This window comes from Botryllus schlosseri, chromosome 10, assembly GCF_051294905.1.
Source record: "Botryllus schlosseri isolate E-star chromosome 10, Bs_hap1, whole genome shotgun sequence".
Taxonomy (NCBI): domain Eukaryota; kingdom Metazoa; phylum Chordata; class Ascidiacea; order Stolidobranchia; family Styelidae; genus Botryllus; species Botryllus schlosseri.
The window spans coordinates 9,692,984-9,710,044 of record NC_137245.1 but is presented as its reverse complement, the minus strand read 5'-3'; the positions used below and the strand labels follow the sequence as shown (position 1 = coordinate 9,710,044).

The following is a 17,061-nucleotide window of genomic DNA, read 5'->3' as shown; positions in this document are numbered from 1 at the left end:
CGAAAATTAGCCGAACTCCAACTCCGACTCCACAGCCTGTCGAGCGCAAACTTCTGTTGTATCGAAACTCATTCAAAAACTGGGTAGTGAATAGGGATCGTTCAAACCGCTGAGAATTTCTGTTTCGTATGAACTTGAATCTTTTTGAAAGGTCCCATGTCTGAACGCGAACGTATACACGAATATATGACGTCCTATGTGTCGTCTTATTGCTAATTTCAATCCTACATTTCCGTGCAGTAATATATTAATGTCCCACACGATATCTAGTGACTCGGGCCACAATGCCGAAATATGCATGTTAATTCCATAAAATCATTATCTTTCGTCGCTTTGCCAACAATCTCGACGAGGACTTGCAGGGAAATATATGGTTATGCATCGACGGTTCAGGCTTTTCACACAATCATCAGGGTTGTAGCTGCCTTACAGTGTTGGGATCAAGTCACTACCTTCGAGTCACGAGTCGTTTCGAGTCATTGAACATTTTGACTCGAGTCAAGTCAAGCCAATCAATTTTCTAAAGTGACTCGAGTCGAGTCAAGTCACTTGATTTTTGGAGGTGACTAGAGTCAAGTCGAGTCAAGTCAAGTCAAGTCACGAGTCAAGTCACAATTCAAGTCAAGTTGCCTTTTCGAAGTATGACGCATGATTACGTCATTGCATTTTGCTAGCTGTCTGAAATACAGATTGAGTGGTAATTGATTCTGAACCGAACAACGAATATAGAGTTAAATATGCACGCAAGAAGGCGCTGTATCGCTCACATATACGTAGAACTGTTGAACTACGTAAGCAATTGCATAGCCTCATTTCATAGTTACCAGCCCAAATAAAGAATTAAACGATTTGATATGATGCAATACATAACCCATTTACAAATTGATATGATAAAATTCAAGCCCGCACCAATAATTGAGAACTATATAAACTATATTCGAAATCAATTTCAATAAAATAAGAGGTTTGGTGAAGGTGAGAATCAGAAATAGACATTTTACTATTCTTTACTTTACCACTAGTTTACGACAACATAACCTGTAAGATTCGATCATTTCGTTTGCGTTCAATTTATTTGTGAGAGAACAATAGAGGCAAGTAAAAGGCACGGTGATGGAATGATTGGTCGCTCTTATGGGTTACACCAGCGATTCCCGAACAATCCGAACATATGCGAGCTACAGATTTTTATCGACACCGATTACTTGATGACTTGAAGTTGACTCGTGAATTTTGCTCCGAGTCACGAGTCAATCCACATTTCTGATACGTTGAGTCAAGTCAAGTCATTTCAGCAAAGTGACTCGAGTCAAGTCAAGTCATACGGAAAAGGTGACTCGAGTCATGACTCGGGTCATCCCAACACTGCCAGCAACATATGTTATAGCATCAAACACACGGTAATTTGACTAATTTTATCCTGTACATATATAAATCGGATGAACCGTGGGTGCATACAGTGGCGTAGGAACATATGCTGCTGCCCCTGACCTTCGTTGAAAATGCCGCCCGAATTTTGAAATAGTTTCAATCTGTTCCATGATATCTACCGAAAATCTTGGTGTATTGCAATGCTGGAATGACTCGAGTCAACTTTTTCGTATGACTTGACTTGACTCGAGTCACTTTCGAAAAATGACTTGACTTGACTCGGAGCTTCAAAAATGTGACTCGGACCCAAGTTTACGAGACAATTTGAAGTCATCGAGTAAACGGTGTCGAATAAATCACTGTATCTTGTGTAGGCCTATGTCCGGATTGTTCGAGATCGGCCGGTGTCACTTGCGAGAGCAACCAGTCATTCACTTATTGTACGATGCACTGGTCCTCGATTGTTAGATCACAAATAGATTGACCGCAAACTAAACAATCAGTAGTAGCAATAGTAGTAGATTATTCTAAATAGCAATTCGTCTCTGTTTCTTAGACGGCTCTCCATGCTTACGTTGCGCAGTGCTCACCTTTACCAACCCTCTTGTATTATTTAAATCGAACAAATATGGTTTGTGCGTTTATATTCTCACGGATGTGTAGATGGGTAGTGTAGGCAATTTTGCCACATCAATTTGTTTCAACTTCTCGAAGCTTCGTATTAGGTCCTATATTTTGGCTGATAATAACTGACTGTAGCATGTAGCTGTACATATACAGTTACACACGTATTTTATTAGCAGTTTTACGTGTGCGTGAGGGATACAACGTCTTTTTTGCATGTATATTTACCTAGATATTCGTTATTTGAATAAAGATAAATGTTCAATTAATCTGTCTTTCACACAGCTAGCAAAATGTAATGACTTTGAATCATCGCTCCTATTTCGAAAATTTAATTTGACTTGTATTGTGACTCGACTCGTGACTTGACTCGAGTCACCTCCAAAAACGAGTGACTTGGCTTGACTCGAGTCACATTTGAAAATTGATTGACTTGACTTGACTCGAGTCAAAATCTGCAATGACTCGAGATGACTCGTGACTCGAAGGTAGTGACTTGATCCTAACACTGCTATACAGCAGAACCTTTCGAATATCTCATACCCAATTAATTCTGAAACATGGACATGAATGCAGGGTTGTAACCAAGTCACAAAGGCTCCGAATCACAAGTCAATTTCACGTTAACAGTTTTGGCTCGAGTCGAGTCATTTCAATTCATGCTGCATCCAAAACTGTTATCCGTTTTCTTCAATCAGGTCTAGAGTTTTGGCAAATTGCATTTGAATTTTCGAAAACTGCAGCTTTCAGCGTTATGCGATTGAGATTTGTGACGTCATAAAAAGGATTTGGCAATTATGCTGTGCTGAAAAGTTTGGAAAATATTTCAAATATGACGAAGACATTTCTCTATAGCGGTGGTTCTCGAAATGGGGGACGCGAAAGCATCTGAAGGGGGGCGCGAAGCCGCTGTTAACTGAGATTTTATCGCGCTTCGCGCGATTTCTCACCATCTCATGGTATGACTATTGTCTATTGTCCGAATTTCACATTTGAGAATTCTCTCCTCAATAACAATAACCTTCAATGCCATCAAACTATCCGTTGGCATTGCTAGCAATCTGATTTCTCTCTTTAATATTTCATGATATCACGAAAAGGGGGCGCGAAATTTTTCACTATCAAAAAAGGGGTCGTGTCTAAAAAAGTTTGAGAACCACTGTCCTAAGGTAGAAAATGCCGTAAAGAAGTTTCAGGATTAATATCACCTTTGGGCATAAACCACAGATGTGTGAACTGATCAAAGACGAAGGTTTCACTGCACACATGAGTGCAGTAGAAAAATGACCATGTGCAGCTTTTCGAGTAGTCATTTGAAACTTCCCCGGAAAGCATAGAAGCCCTGATTACGAAGCACCGGTCGAAGAGCTGCTTGAAAGCTTTCAATCTCTTGGAGCCCTGGTGTCTGTGAAAATGCACTTTCTGGCTTCTCATTAGGATTGTTTTTCAATCAACTGTGGTGATTACAGCGAATAACAAGGAGAGAGATTCCACCAAGACTTTCGCCAGATGGAAGAAAGGAATGAGGATACAGAGACTTAAACATGTTTGCAGATTACCGCTTAAAGAGAGATCCACATAACTTCACGCATGTAAGAAAATCTTTAAAGAGGCATTCATTGTCAGCATAAATAATTTACATCATGAATTGTTATTGTATTTATCGTAGGAATGTCAGTATCAATTTAATTTACCATAATGTTGTAAGTGTCTTGTTTTCAATTGTGTTATTATATTTTTGTAGTATATAAAACGGCATTCATGGCAAAAACCTTGAATTCAAATAATATATTATTCATATATATTCAAATATCATCTTGCAAAAATTTACAACATGCATAACGAATTAAGCTACCATAGAACCTAATTTCTTTGTGTACAGTACAATAATGACCAAAGCTAGCATAATTGAATATGTGATGAAGAAAAAACTGGTTGCATTTTTGAGTTCGGCGACAAAATTGATTCAAAAATATTTAAAACAGCTTTGACCTTTAAAAAATGATTTTCAAACGCAGCACAGTGTAATTAATAGACGTAGGCTAATACCAATAGTGTTATAACTTTATTATTCTTCGAAATTACAGTGAAATGTCGGTTAACGTTGTTTGCGGTATTAATGGTGTTTGTCGACTACTGTGGTCATTTACCCCAGGCAGGACCGTAACTGCCGCACCCCAACCATCCGATTGGGGCGAGGGAGGGGGGAGCTTGAAGGGGACCCAAAATTATTTCGTGAATTAACATATATGATAGAGTAGTTTTTTGGAAATTTATGCAACTTTTTAATGTTGTCGGTTTTTCTTGAGCGTACTGTTCTCACAAGAAAAAAGAACCCAGATTTATAAAAATGGGCACTTCGGCCTCGGTAATTACCGCGCCACTACGCAGCAAGACGTATGAAGTAAAAGATCATGTAACATGCAGATCCGAGGAATGTGCCAGAACAATCTGCAGCGAGAAGATCATGTCCTACAAGGACTGCTCTTATGCTGACCAAAAAGTTCGATATATTTACAATTATTTAAAGACCTTCTTGGAGCTACAGAACTTCAATATACAATTAATGAATAGTATATTCATATTAAAATGAACCCGAATGTTTTCGGCTGACACTCGTAAGGGGTAATCGTCAGCAACTAGTAGAGAATTGGAAAGAACATTGCATATCGAAATATGACGTCACCAGCATGAATTGAGATCTAAAATAAGAGAGCGTTCAATGTACTATTTTAAAATGGTACACGAGCCCCCTTTGTTGACGAAGCTTGGGCTGATGTATTTTAATAAAGGTACACAGATGAAAGTGTGAGCGGCCCCTCTCGATGACACGAAATCTGCCGTCTCGATAATTTTTCGCACAGGCGGGATTATCCAACAGATGTTTGCCAATAGCAGAATTTATGTCCATCGAACGCTCAGCGTCAAGCTTAAGTGGACAAGTCAAGGGTGAGCTTTTCACCAGGCGTGATGCAAGGATTTGATAAATCTAGTGACATGCTGGTTTATGCGTTCCTTCAAACGCTTCGATGTACTTCCTACGTAACCACAATCAAAGTGGCACTTAAATTCGTGCACTACATTACTTTGTTGAAGTGCAGGAAACACGTCTTCACGTGTTGAAGGGAGCAGTTGCGTTGTCGTGAAAATCACGTTAGTTTTCACTGAGTCGTAACACTTATTGACTACAGAAATCAACTTGTTATTTAGCGCGAATCTATTGCATGAAACATAAAATATGAAGAGGATGCGTTGATTAACACCAATGAAGTTACGAGAAGACTTAACAAATGACAAATTCCTCATGTTTTCTGCAATCTTTTTCACATCAGACAATGTTCATAATTATATATTTTTCCATTTCAAATTCAATTTTTTCGACCTTAAACTAAAACAGATTCTTACGAGCATAAATAATATTCTTTTTATCCGATCCAATCCGATAGAGGGATATAAAAATTGGTCGAGCGTCATACATTCACATATCAATGATTGCTTTTACAGCTTTTCCACAGTCAAAGGATCAGAGAACGCTACAAGACAGGGATATTTTAATAAATTAAAAATGTCGAAGCCAAATCACTACAGGCAAGCAAGAATGTCCAATGTTCATGCAAAGTTAGACTTCAGCGTTATGACGTCACACCATTTTTCAATTCAAATATTGTGGGTCGGTGGGTATTTGTGTTGTATGGTGCTTCGCTGCTAAGACTTTATGCACCAGAACCGTGTTTCCTGCTTATTCCTTAAATCCATTGTTATATGTCTCTTCCGGTCAATATAACACAGTCGATTAACGGTTGAATCGTTCTCTGATTAACTATGAGAGAAAATACTGTGCAAGGTGTTCGATACTTTAGTGCGTCTCTGCTCAGCTGGGTCCGTTCTACGGAATATTTATCACAGAAGAGCACGAAATGGTCCACCATTTCCGGCACACCACATTCCGCACAGAGTCCACTTTCGTGTAATCCGAGTTTGTGCAGGTGTTTGTTTAGCCTGCAATGACCGGTGTACAATCGGGTCAAGATCGAGCTCTCTCTTCGGCTCCGATGGGTTTGCTTATGAAAAGTTACTTGGAGCGACTCCATTTTTAGATTGCCGAGTTCGTTCATTTGTTGAGTGGCATTACGTCGTATGTCCCTGTAATATTCTGCTACGATGGCTTGACATTCTTTTACTGTAAGTGGGACTATGTTTGGATAATCGACGGGTTCCCTGGATGCTTCAGTAGTGTAGGCTATAGAAGCTCCTTAAGGGCCCGCAATTGAGATTACGCCACGTGTCCAGTCACGCCCACATTCAAATTTGAATTATCCCACTGTATTTTCAAATTTCAACTTTTTTATTTATTTTCGAAATTCTGCCCGCCATTTCATTCAGAGATCTCTTTTTTTCATTTTTATTTTTAATTCATCTTTTTATGCCATTATTTTTATTTTCGAATTTTTAATTTAATTTTGTCACCTCACCGTCACCGTTTTTTACTTTCGATTTTCGGATTTCTTCGACCACCAGTGTATTCAGAGATCTTCGCAGCACGAAAACGCACCATCTACAAGATTCGATCTGAGGCAACGAGCCGCCCGTAGAAATGCGTTACAAACAGGCGTGTGCAAATTACCGGTGTATCATAAGATCACAAAGATATCACCCCTGTACTTCGGCCGTCCAGGACTCTTGGCACGAAATATTTCCAGACTCTATACGATTTCAAACCTTTAATATGGTTTCAAAGGTTGGATGCTTAGAGGACATGGCAATAGAATGTATACAATATTCACAAATTCCTCCTTGGACGTCGGTAAATAGCACTTGTGACCTTGATCTAGAAATGAAATGCCGCGAGCTCAATAATCCCCAAGCTACGAATATCGAATGCAGGGAAGTGATAGTAGAGCGATACAAAAATTATTGTGCTATTTATACAGACGGCTCGAAAACTGACGCCGGATGTGGATCAGCATTCTATGTACCCAGTTTTGAATTTTCGTATAAAAAATCACTGAACAGACTTGTGAGTATATTTACGGCGGAGCTGACGGCTATCAGAGACAGTTTAGCATGGGCTTGTAACAATTGCGAACCTAACATACAATTAGAAATTTTCTCGGACAGTAGTATAGCTCAATAAAAGCAAAGACAATGGCTTAATCAGGGACATTCGCTTACAAACCATCCATTTATCGGCAAGAGGATCAAGAGTCACGTTTGTTTGGATACCCGCACACAAAGGACTTGCATATAACGAAACCGCCGATAAATTGGCAAAGGAGCAAGTAGTGCATAGAAGCTCCTTAACGAACGGCCCGCCAATGAGATTACGAGACGTGTCCAGTCACGCCCACATTCAAATTTGAATTATCCCACCGTATTTTCAAATTTCAACTTTTTTATTTAATTTCGAAATTCTGCACGCCATTTCATTCAGAGATCTCTTTTTTCATTTTTATTTTTAATTCATCTTTTATGCCATTATTTTTATTTTCGAATTTTTAATTAAATTTTGTCACCCGTCTTTTACTTACGATTTTCTTCTACGATTTTCTTCAACTTCAGAGATCTTCGCTGCACGAAAACGCACCAACTACAAGGTTCGATCTGAGGCCCTTATTACCATTAGAACAGACCTGTAACCATTACACTATCGCGATCGTTGAAAGTCATTGTCTGTATTGAAGGTTTTAACAGGCTATCAGCGACTTTAGATTTGAATTTTCCTAAAAGTTTACGAATTCCACGCAAATTTTGTTATTCATTGTTATTATTCACCGACAATTTTTTATTTTCGAAATTCTGATCGCCATGTTATTCAGAAATCTTCGCAGCATATAAACGTACCCTTGTCGAGAATCGAGCCGAAGACCTTGTGACTGGTGGAGCAGAAGTGTAACAGCTACGCTACCGTAACAGATCGAATTAGCTGTCTGTATTCGAGTTTATATAAAAAGGTGTAGCATATCGACTGGTGTCTAATAAGGCTCATCGTAAGCAGACATTGAAACACATTTCTCCAGTTATTCTTATATTTTTGTGATATCGTGGCATTCATTAGTTATTACTTGCTATATCCACGCAATAATGTGTGCGATAATATTTCTCGTCGGCCTCAGAAAAAGATTCAGGTCCAATTTCCGGCCTCAAGAGAACTGCCATTAAATTATAGAGACTACCGCTCACGCTTCCGAGCCCGCCCTCTCAATTGTAAGGCGAGGCGGCGAGTGTACCATTAAATTACATTAGAGACGTACACCGAGAGATCAATGATAAATTGCTCTGTAAATCATGAGCAATAATAAGCGAGGAGTGTGCCATTAACATTATAGACGTACAAACGAGCATATTCAACTAGCATTGATGCTATATCGACACAGTGTAGTTATGTATAGCTGGATGCAAACGAATTCACATTTAACAATGCGACCCGCGTACAATTAAGTAGCCCGATTTTTGTTGAATATTGACGACCCCAACAAATCGAATGAGCTCTTTCAGCATGCGGCTCGCGAGTCGCAGTTTTCCCACCCCTGTTATAGACTGAGGCTATACCGCTATACTTGCGTAGTTTGACATTTCTACGTATGTATGAGCGATAGAGCGCCTTCTTGCGTGTACAAGTACAATCAACTCTTTATTCGTTACTCGATTCAGATGGGGACCCAATCTGTATTCAAAACAGTTAGGAAATTGCAATGTCGTTGACTTGACTTGACTCGAGTCACCTTTGAAAATCGGGTGACTTGACTTGACTCGAGTCAAGATCTGCAATGACTCGAGATGACTCGTGACTCGAAGCTAGTGACTTGATCCCAACACTGCTGTATACACGTCCAGTTTTTATTTGCAGTGTCATCGTCGCCCGTCGATGCGATAAACTCTTAACAGCTGACACATAGGGCTTCAATGTATTACCACCATAACTTTTACAGGTCGAGAATAAGGGTAATTTAATTGCAACTAAAACGCCTGCGGTGATTATAATTCGAAGCTTGTTTTGGCTCGAGGGTCGGATGAAACATATGAATCCATTCGCGTGGCGCACTATAGCTAATTTATGATGATGAACCAAAACACGTAGGCGAGCGCATGGAGATAATAACAATATATTTCGAGCAAATCAAGTATTGATTTCATGATAAAGTACTCGCGTCATAAACATTTACCGAGTTTTATAAGCTGCTTAGCCGAGCGAGATAGTGTAATGGTTATGCGTCCGGCTTCTCGAGCGGTAGGTCGTGGGTTCGATCCCCGGCCGGGTCATACCAAAGACTCGAACATTGGTATCCGCTGCTATCCTGCTAGGCGCTCAGCATTCACGGATAGCATGGAGGAGAAAAAAAAACGGGGTCGCAGACTAGATGACCTCATGGGGCCGTATCGCAACTCCGTCGTCAAAGCATCTCGATGGTGCAGGCAAAAAAGAATATCATATCTCTCTCTCTCTCTCTCTTATCCTCAATAACCAATTTGTGGAAATTAATGATGAAAGCAGATCGTGCAGATCCCATTGATGGTGGAGGCCCCAGTTTGATTCATGGCAGCGCAGAAGCAAGTTACGAAGCGTGGCAGATTTATTTGATTCTCCGCCCCTATGCTGTGCTGTGTTCAGAGCGTCTTTACAATAAAAAGCTCAGAGAAAGACCCAATCCATGCCCTAATTGGGATATCATATTGTGGTACTAGATTGAGATACCGTAACTATGGTCGCCTCGACATCCTTATATCTATTCACTGCATCCGATTGTCTGTTCACTGCATCGGAGTGTGCAACTGCATAGCGTGTCTTGACCGGGTAAATTCAACAGAAAAACCAACGATGACTCACTCAAAAAATTTGGATTTTTGTTATACTTCGACATAGTTCACCACATTTGCTCGCGGCACACCTGGGGAGTCCAATTGGCACACTAGTGTGCCGCGGCACACCGGTTGAGAACCACTGAGCCAATGTCTTACAATGTTACTATGTAAAACATGCTTTTTGCACGTTCTTTTGTGAAGACAAACGTAATTTACTGATGTCCTAAATATTTTATTAATTCGGCTACTTTATGTGGCAGTTCATAATTTGAAATCAGCAACGACTTCATTACATTACGAGTCCTACATTTTACGTTACTCCCTACGTCCAAATAGAAATACTGTTTACTTGATTCTTTACTGAATAAAAAGCGTTTATATCCAACTCGTCGCATTTTAAATTGCTTGGAGTCATGACAGAAGTTATGAACGAGTTGTGCCTACTGTCCAGTGAACCTATAGAGGCGCAATCTACTTAACACGTGCATGGATCGCTTATTCCCAGTCAATCGCTGAAAGTAATGAACGTGCTTGAGTTGCTAATCGAAAATCACATTCATGATACGAAATAAGTCATTGCCATTTTAAATTTATGGGATGTTTATGAACTACCTTTGAAATGCTTGGCCCCGAAGTCAGGTTATTGCACAAGCAATAAAAAAAAAGTATTATAGTAAGTTTAATCAGCTCGATAAAATAATCATATTTTTTGAATAAATTTCATCAATATCTTCAAAATATATCTTGATGCTATCGTGAACCGCTAAAATGTTGTTCGCGTGCGATCCGCTGACCGTAGTTTGCTCATACCCGGTTTTAAGCATAATCTTTCGAGTAAGTACTGTTGGTAGGCAAACCCTACCAGAATATACTTTGATAAAGGCAGGAGTAAGTCGTTACCGAGCACCTTTCATCAGCAACTTCTTCAGTAACAGAAATGGCTGACCAATCGAGACCTATCGAAATAAATGAACAGCATGCGATATGAACAGGACATAAGCTACGATGTCCGATAATTCCTTTGAATTAAAGTAGAAGTATGGCTATTTCCGTAAAAAAAGTAAAACGTTACTCGACATTCCGCTGATGATAGTGGTGAGTAATGATATTCGTTTTCTTTCGATAATATCCAACATGCGGACTCATGTCGAAGGGTGATTTACAGAACCCTAATAACGCATAGCGGAACTTTGTAAAATTTTTGATTTATTTGGCTATGTTTTCCTTACGATAGCCATTCAGCATCTCGAAAATATTGTGCAATTCAGAATAAACTGCTATCTTTCATCAAATCTGTTGAAAAAGCACTTTTCATGATTTGACTTTCATGACATAGTAAATTTCTACTTAAGTACAAGAAGTAGTGATTGCGCTGTTGATCGTAGTGAGTACTTTCGATAATATCCAACATGCGGGCTCATGTCGAAGGATAATTTTTAGGGCTCTAATATCGCCCAGCGGAACTTTGCTGAATTTTTCGATTTATTTAGCTATGTTTGCTTTGCGATAGTCATTCAGCATCGCGAAAATTCACTGTACAATTTAGAATAAACTTCTACCTTTCATCAAGGCCGTTGAAAAAGTACTTTTTAAGATTCGACTATCATGGAATAGTAAATTTCTACTCAAGTACAAGAAGTAGCGATTTTACGGTGATTAGAAAATGAGTATTATGGGTCCAGTTTGACCTTAAACCTGAAAAGGCAGTCTAAATCACAACACGTTATCTGATGCCTTCCGAATGACGAGATCGAATAACCCTGAAAAATGAATAACAGTTATAATATCGAGTCGCACATTGCTATACATAATATTTGCTCTGACATCCGCCACAGTGATCATTTAAAATTGGATAGTCAAGAAGTCGAAATTTATTCGATGCGCCTAGTGCACTAATTCGAGTGCTGAAATCCGAATCGACTATATTTGTTATAATGATTCGAGTCGAGTAGTAAAATTTAATTTGCGAGCACTGAAATTACAGTAATATAGTTATATGACCGATACGAAATTTGGTTGACATATCCCTGGAATAGTAATCAATCCGAAACATTATGATTATGATATAAAAATATCATAAACAGGGTATGTATTATGAAACTGGAAATATTGTATTCGAGGTAGCCCGAAATTAGTTTCTAATTCGTAATTTCAACCGCATCGGCAGCTTTTACATAAAAATAAATGAACAAATACTTTGATACCAATTTCAAAGTAACGTAAATCTCTGAATGAATTTCCCTCGAATAGTAATCGATCCGAAACATTATCACGCAAGGTTTGAGAAACAGCCAAATATCATTAATGCGGTATCTATTGTGAAACAGGCAATATTTTCTTTGCGGTGACCGGCGAATATGTTCTAATTCATATTATCAACCCCATCATCACACATTTACACATTTCGCTCACGGTCACGGAGCATTATAAACCCACGTTCAATTTAAGCATGTTATCCGTATAATATACAGAGCTGGCTTTAAATAAACTTTCATCATCACCGAATAGATTCATATTGATATTGTCATTACGCGTGAATTGAAGGTATCGTACCGAACAATGCTTAATTGCGCACCGGTGTAGCCATTTATCGCAATAGTCGTACTAGACTAGTGAGAGTTGATGAGGGTTTAATTATTCATCACCTCAATTACCGTTTTATGGGGAAAACTTTTGCACTCGTACAGGTCTAATTAAAAAAACTCAGCGTCACAGCCCACGATGGTATTGACAAACTCCTGCCAGTCATCTGCGAGTTGATGAAGGAGTGTGGTTCGACGGAACTCAATCTGGAAGAAAGTAGCGGATCTAACGATTTTCTGATCGTTTTGAGTCAACTTATCAGCCAGCATCAGGTATTGGCGATGGAAAAATCCGGAGACTAATCTAGTATAAATCCTTTCCAAATGAGATTTTTAATACCTCATTCTCATAGGTGAAATTGCAAAAACTCGATCTCAGCTGCGTCGACAACATCAACTTTACGCAACTCGGGACTATTATTTCAACCGATCTAACCTATTTGTCACTTGTGAACTCGCACTTGCAGTCCAAGGATTTCGTCTCCATGCAGGTCAAAACAGTAAGGTATGGGTCTTGTCTTTAGCGATTGTTGTTGAGTAGTGGTCACATTCTTTATAACTGGTTGCATAGAGTCCATTTGAGACGAATCACTGAAATTATATTTTAATCTCAGAACATTTCGCCAATCTATTATGACGTGACTGACTAATCAACATTTCTCCGTTATAAGTTTGTAATGTTTGTCTTCATCGCCGATTAATTCTGATTGTAAATTGTCAGTTTCCCATATTCGTTTAGCTCCAATATCTCGACATCAGTTATAATCATCTGGATGAAGAGTGTGTGGCTGCACTGCCGCCCTTATTTTGTAAAGACAAAGCAGTCACTCTTGTGGTGAAAGGATGCGACCTTACACCCGAGGAAATTGATGCTTTTAAATGTTTTGGTGAAATCGAGGTAGCCACTCGTTTCCACAATTTTGTGTGTCTTTTTCGGAATAATTCGCTGTATTTTGTAGGTTGACAAACTCGATCTAAGATACAATACAGATTTGGAACCGGTAGGAATGCTAGAAATAAGACGCTTCGCGAAAAGGCATAACACGAAGGAAGTTCGACTTTCAGCTTGAGATTTGGATGAACAGTCATTAACGTCGTTGAATAATGGTCTCGGAAATCATGAGGTGATCCATTTTACCTAGATATGTTTTGTTTTCTTACAAGTGAAATAATCAAGCATAGAGTAATACTAATGTGAGTTCCAATCAGCACCGTAACTGCCGCACCCCAAACCCCCCAATTGGGGGGGGGGGCCCGAGCTCGAAGGGGGCCCCAAATTATTTCGTGGATTAGCATAAATTATAGAGTATTTTTTGAAAATTTATGTAAATTTTTCCAAAATTTTTCGCGTTGGGCGCGATTTAAAGTTGCCAAATATCTTGATTATTTGGTACTCTTCCACCAAGAAAAAACACGCAAGATTTATAGAAATGGACATATCGGCGTTAGCCATTAACACGCCACTACGCACCAAGATATATAACGATTTAGGACTTATTACATGCGACTCCAAGAAGTGTGTCAGAACGATCGGCAGCGCGAAAAGCTTTTCCGAAACGGACTGCCCTTACGCAGACCGAAAACTTCGTTACATATACAAAATAATAGGTTTAATTGTCCATAGGCGCCTAAATGACTGGCGCCATATGTTCCTGTCTTGGCAATCTGAATCTCAGAAGACAAATACCATCCAGCAGGGAAAAAATATACGCTAGTGAAGAAATACCAATTTGAAATCGTGTGCGTCTTTTAGTTTAGTACGTTTGAGCGATTCTATATTTTTGATAGACAGGAGGTCACCAAACAAAATCATGTAACGAAGTCGTACCAACGGGTCCGCCCGCCCGAAGATGTTGAATTATTTTTTACGGGCCCTACAGTTTCCGGTAAATCTGATAACGTATGCAGAGAGGACAAGATATTGATAGCAATATATATGCAATTCCCGATCTTATTGGCCGATTGTATCATGTATAATCGAAAATTTTCGCGCTTCGAGCTGACTCACTAAACAGTGCAACTAATTTCGTGGCAAAAGCGAACACTGTGATGAGGGGTCGGTTTATCACCCTATGAGAACCCAAAAACCCAAGTTTTTGTGGGGGGGGGGGCTGACGAAGTGCTGTTTCGTTCCTGCCAACGGGTATACGCCCGAAGATGTCTAATTATTATTGGGCGGTCCTACGTTTTAAAACAGACCTCGCTCAGCTCTACCGGTAAATCTGATTACGTGAGCAGAGAGTGGATCAAAATTGATAGCAAGATATACGTAATTCCCGATCATATTGCCCGATTCAATCATGAATTACTGAAATTTTTCGCGCTTCGCGCGTCTAGGCGGGAAAATCTGTCTCACCAAACGGACAGCCAATGGAGATGTCAAATACCGTCAAAAAGCGGATAGCTAAAGGGGGGTCTGGGGGGAGAAGGCCCCCAGAAGTTAGGTTTATCACCCCATGGGGGGCCCAAGGCCAACGTTTTTTTTTTGGGGGGGGGGGGGCTGACAAAGTGCTGTTACGGCCCTGGTTCCAATCATAGTCAGGCATGGTATTTCATTTGGCGAGCGAATTTATCATCAATAAGGCATTGGGCCTAATAAACCAATAAGGTAATGGGCCTAATTATAAGGATTACCAAGCTATAGGAACTGCTAAAGACTAATTAGGGCTCGAGATTACCTTACTATCTAAATTGTAATATATCGATAAAGCGTAACGACACATGTCTGTTCTGTCACTTTTAAATACATGTGTTGTACATGTTTTTTATCTAAATTTTATCTAAAAGGGATCTTATTTAATGACTATTCGCAATCTTGTGGCATTCGTAATTGATCAAAATGTTTATATAACGAACGAATTTGTGGACCACTGTACATACAAATACAAAATACTACACCACAAAATAATACCAGACATACACCGTTGCTGCTGTATTTCGTCTGCCAGCTGCGCGAAGTTAGGCAGTAGCCTTTTGTCGAGTGCTCCTCTCATAAGCATATCAACACCCTTGATGCAATTTCTTTTTTTCGATTTAATTTGAACAAGTGCAGAAAATTTTTATACCTTTTCCAGAATACTGCAATGAAGGCGTTGAAGCACTAATCGAAACAAAGCCAGCCCTCATCTGGCTAGCAGAATTCTCAAAGTTATCCCGGATGAAGCTATGACTCGACACGAAACCTGATATGATTGTGTGGCTGACGCAGAGACAGTCTTGGTTGACTATTTATGATGCATTTAATATTTTCAATAAAGCTATTCATTCACAATGAAGCATTGCTATAAAAGTTCTTTGAAAGCACTAGTATGTCAATTTGGATCAGACAGCAGTAAATTTTACAGTACACGCAGACAGGATTTTCCGATGTTTTATGCGGTCGCAGAAACCCAACATTCAGTAAACAATATTCATGTATGCAGTGTATCTAACTTCCTGAAGGTATGATTGTGCCAGGAAAATACCTGGCAACTGACTCGAAGTCTCATCACGCTCATGAATCGTACTCGATGTTAACATTCTGTAACAATATATTTCTGTTGATATCTATAGTAAGACATTTCCATTCTCCGATACATCAACATCCAGACAAACTTATTGAAATCCTGGTGATGCTGTCAGTGTCATGCAGTTCCTTTTCATTCTGTTGGTAACTAGAAGAAACTCCTTGCAACAGAAACTCCAATAGCTGGCACAAGCTGGCAACCTTTGTACTGACACCTGTAATTGATAACAACAACATTCCTCATTGGATCGAGGTATGGCATTCAATTAAACACAGCACACTGACTGTATTTCATTTAGTCTAGACGAGCGGCTCACGATCGATGATCAATGATCATACGCAAATGACCCATCCTTATACGAAGGTGCTCTGGGTTCCACTTACGCATCAACACTAGTAACGTGTCCGCATTTGAACGTTAATTTTGTGAGTATGTGCAAAAGGGATACTACCGTAACTTCCGAGCAGACTCAGTCTCAAGATCACTTGACTAAAGTGATTTTTTCACTATGCGAAGCTCGCTGACCCCTCTCCTCCTCTTAATCCATATGTGTTACCACTTACCACTCATAATTCTCCGTCGATTTTATACCTCAATTTATTTATTTTTCTTGTCACCGCAAACGTAAACAGAAAGAATACCGATTTCTATAACAGGCGACTTTCTGCAGGCGGAATTCATCCGTGACGGCGGATTTCTGTGACTCAACATACCCCTTGTTTGTTTATTATACAATCGGGAGAGTGCGACATCTAGGCTTTCTTAACCTAAGCATGCACATTGCACGTGCACATTCTTCAGTTCCATATTGTACAGAATACCGAAGAAGTACCGATGAATTTCGTAGTTGTTGTTGTTGTAACGGCGTAACAAGTTATTTTAACGTAGGGTTACCATATTTCTCTGAACCAAATACCAGACATGGGGTGATTACTTTATGAATGTAATCGATTGCGATTACGATTACTTCGGAATCACGCGATTACGATTACGATCACAGCAAAATCAGGAAGTAGTCGATTACGATTACGATTACATTGGGAAAGTAATCACGATTACTCACGATTACATTTGTTTTGCTTCTTAGGGCTGTAATCCTAAATGATATAATGGAAGACAATACAAGGATTGCGATGAAAAGGCTTAATGAGATATCAACTCTCTTCATACATCATGCA

At 39.5% G+C, this 17,061-nt stretch overlaps 2 long non-coding RNA genes across 3 annotated transcripts in view; both read left to right on the top strand.

The window, feature by feature from the left end:
* Positions 1 to 17,061, top strand: part of LOC145448138 (uncharacterized) — an 88,834-nt gene that overhangs the window by 38,561 nt on the left and 33,212 nt on the right. The gene's annotated exons all lie outside the window — the stretch shown is intronic.
* Positions 12,318 to 15,652, top strand: LOC145448136 (uncharacterized). 2 transcript variants are annotated; one of them, XR_013917817.1, is made up of 3 exons: positions 12,318 to 12,650; positions 12,731 to 12,882; positions 15,452 to 15,652. It is a non-coding gene; the product is annotated as an uncharacterized LOC145448136 (long non-coding RNA). The 2 variants fall into 2 exon arrangements; XR_013917816.1 differs by lacking the exon at positions 15,452 to 15,652 and having other exon boundaries at positions 12,731 to 12,957.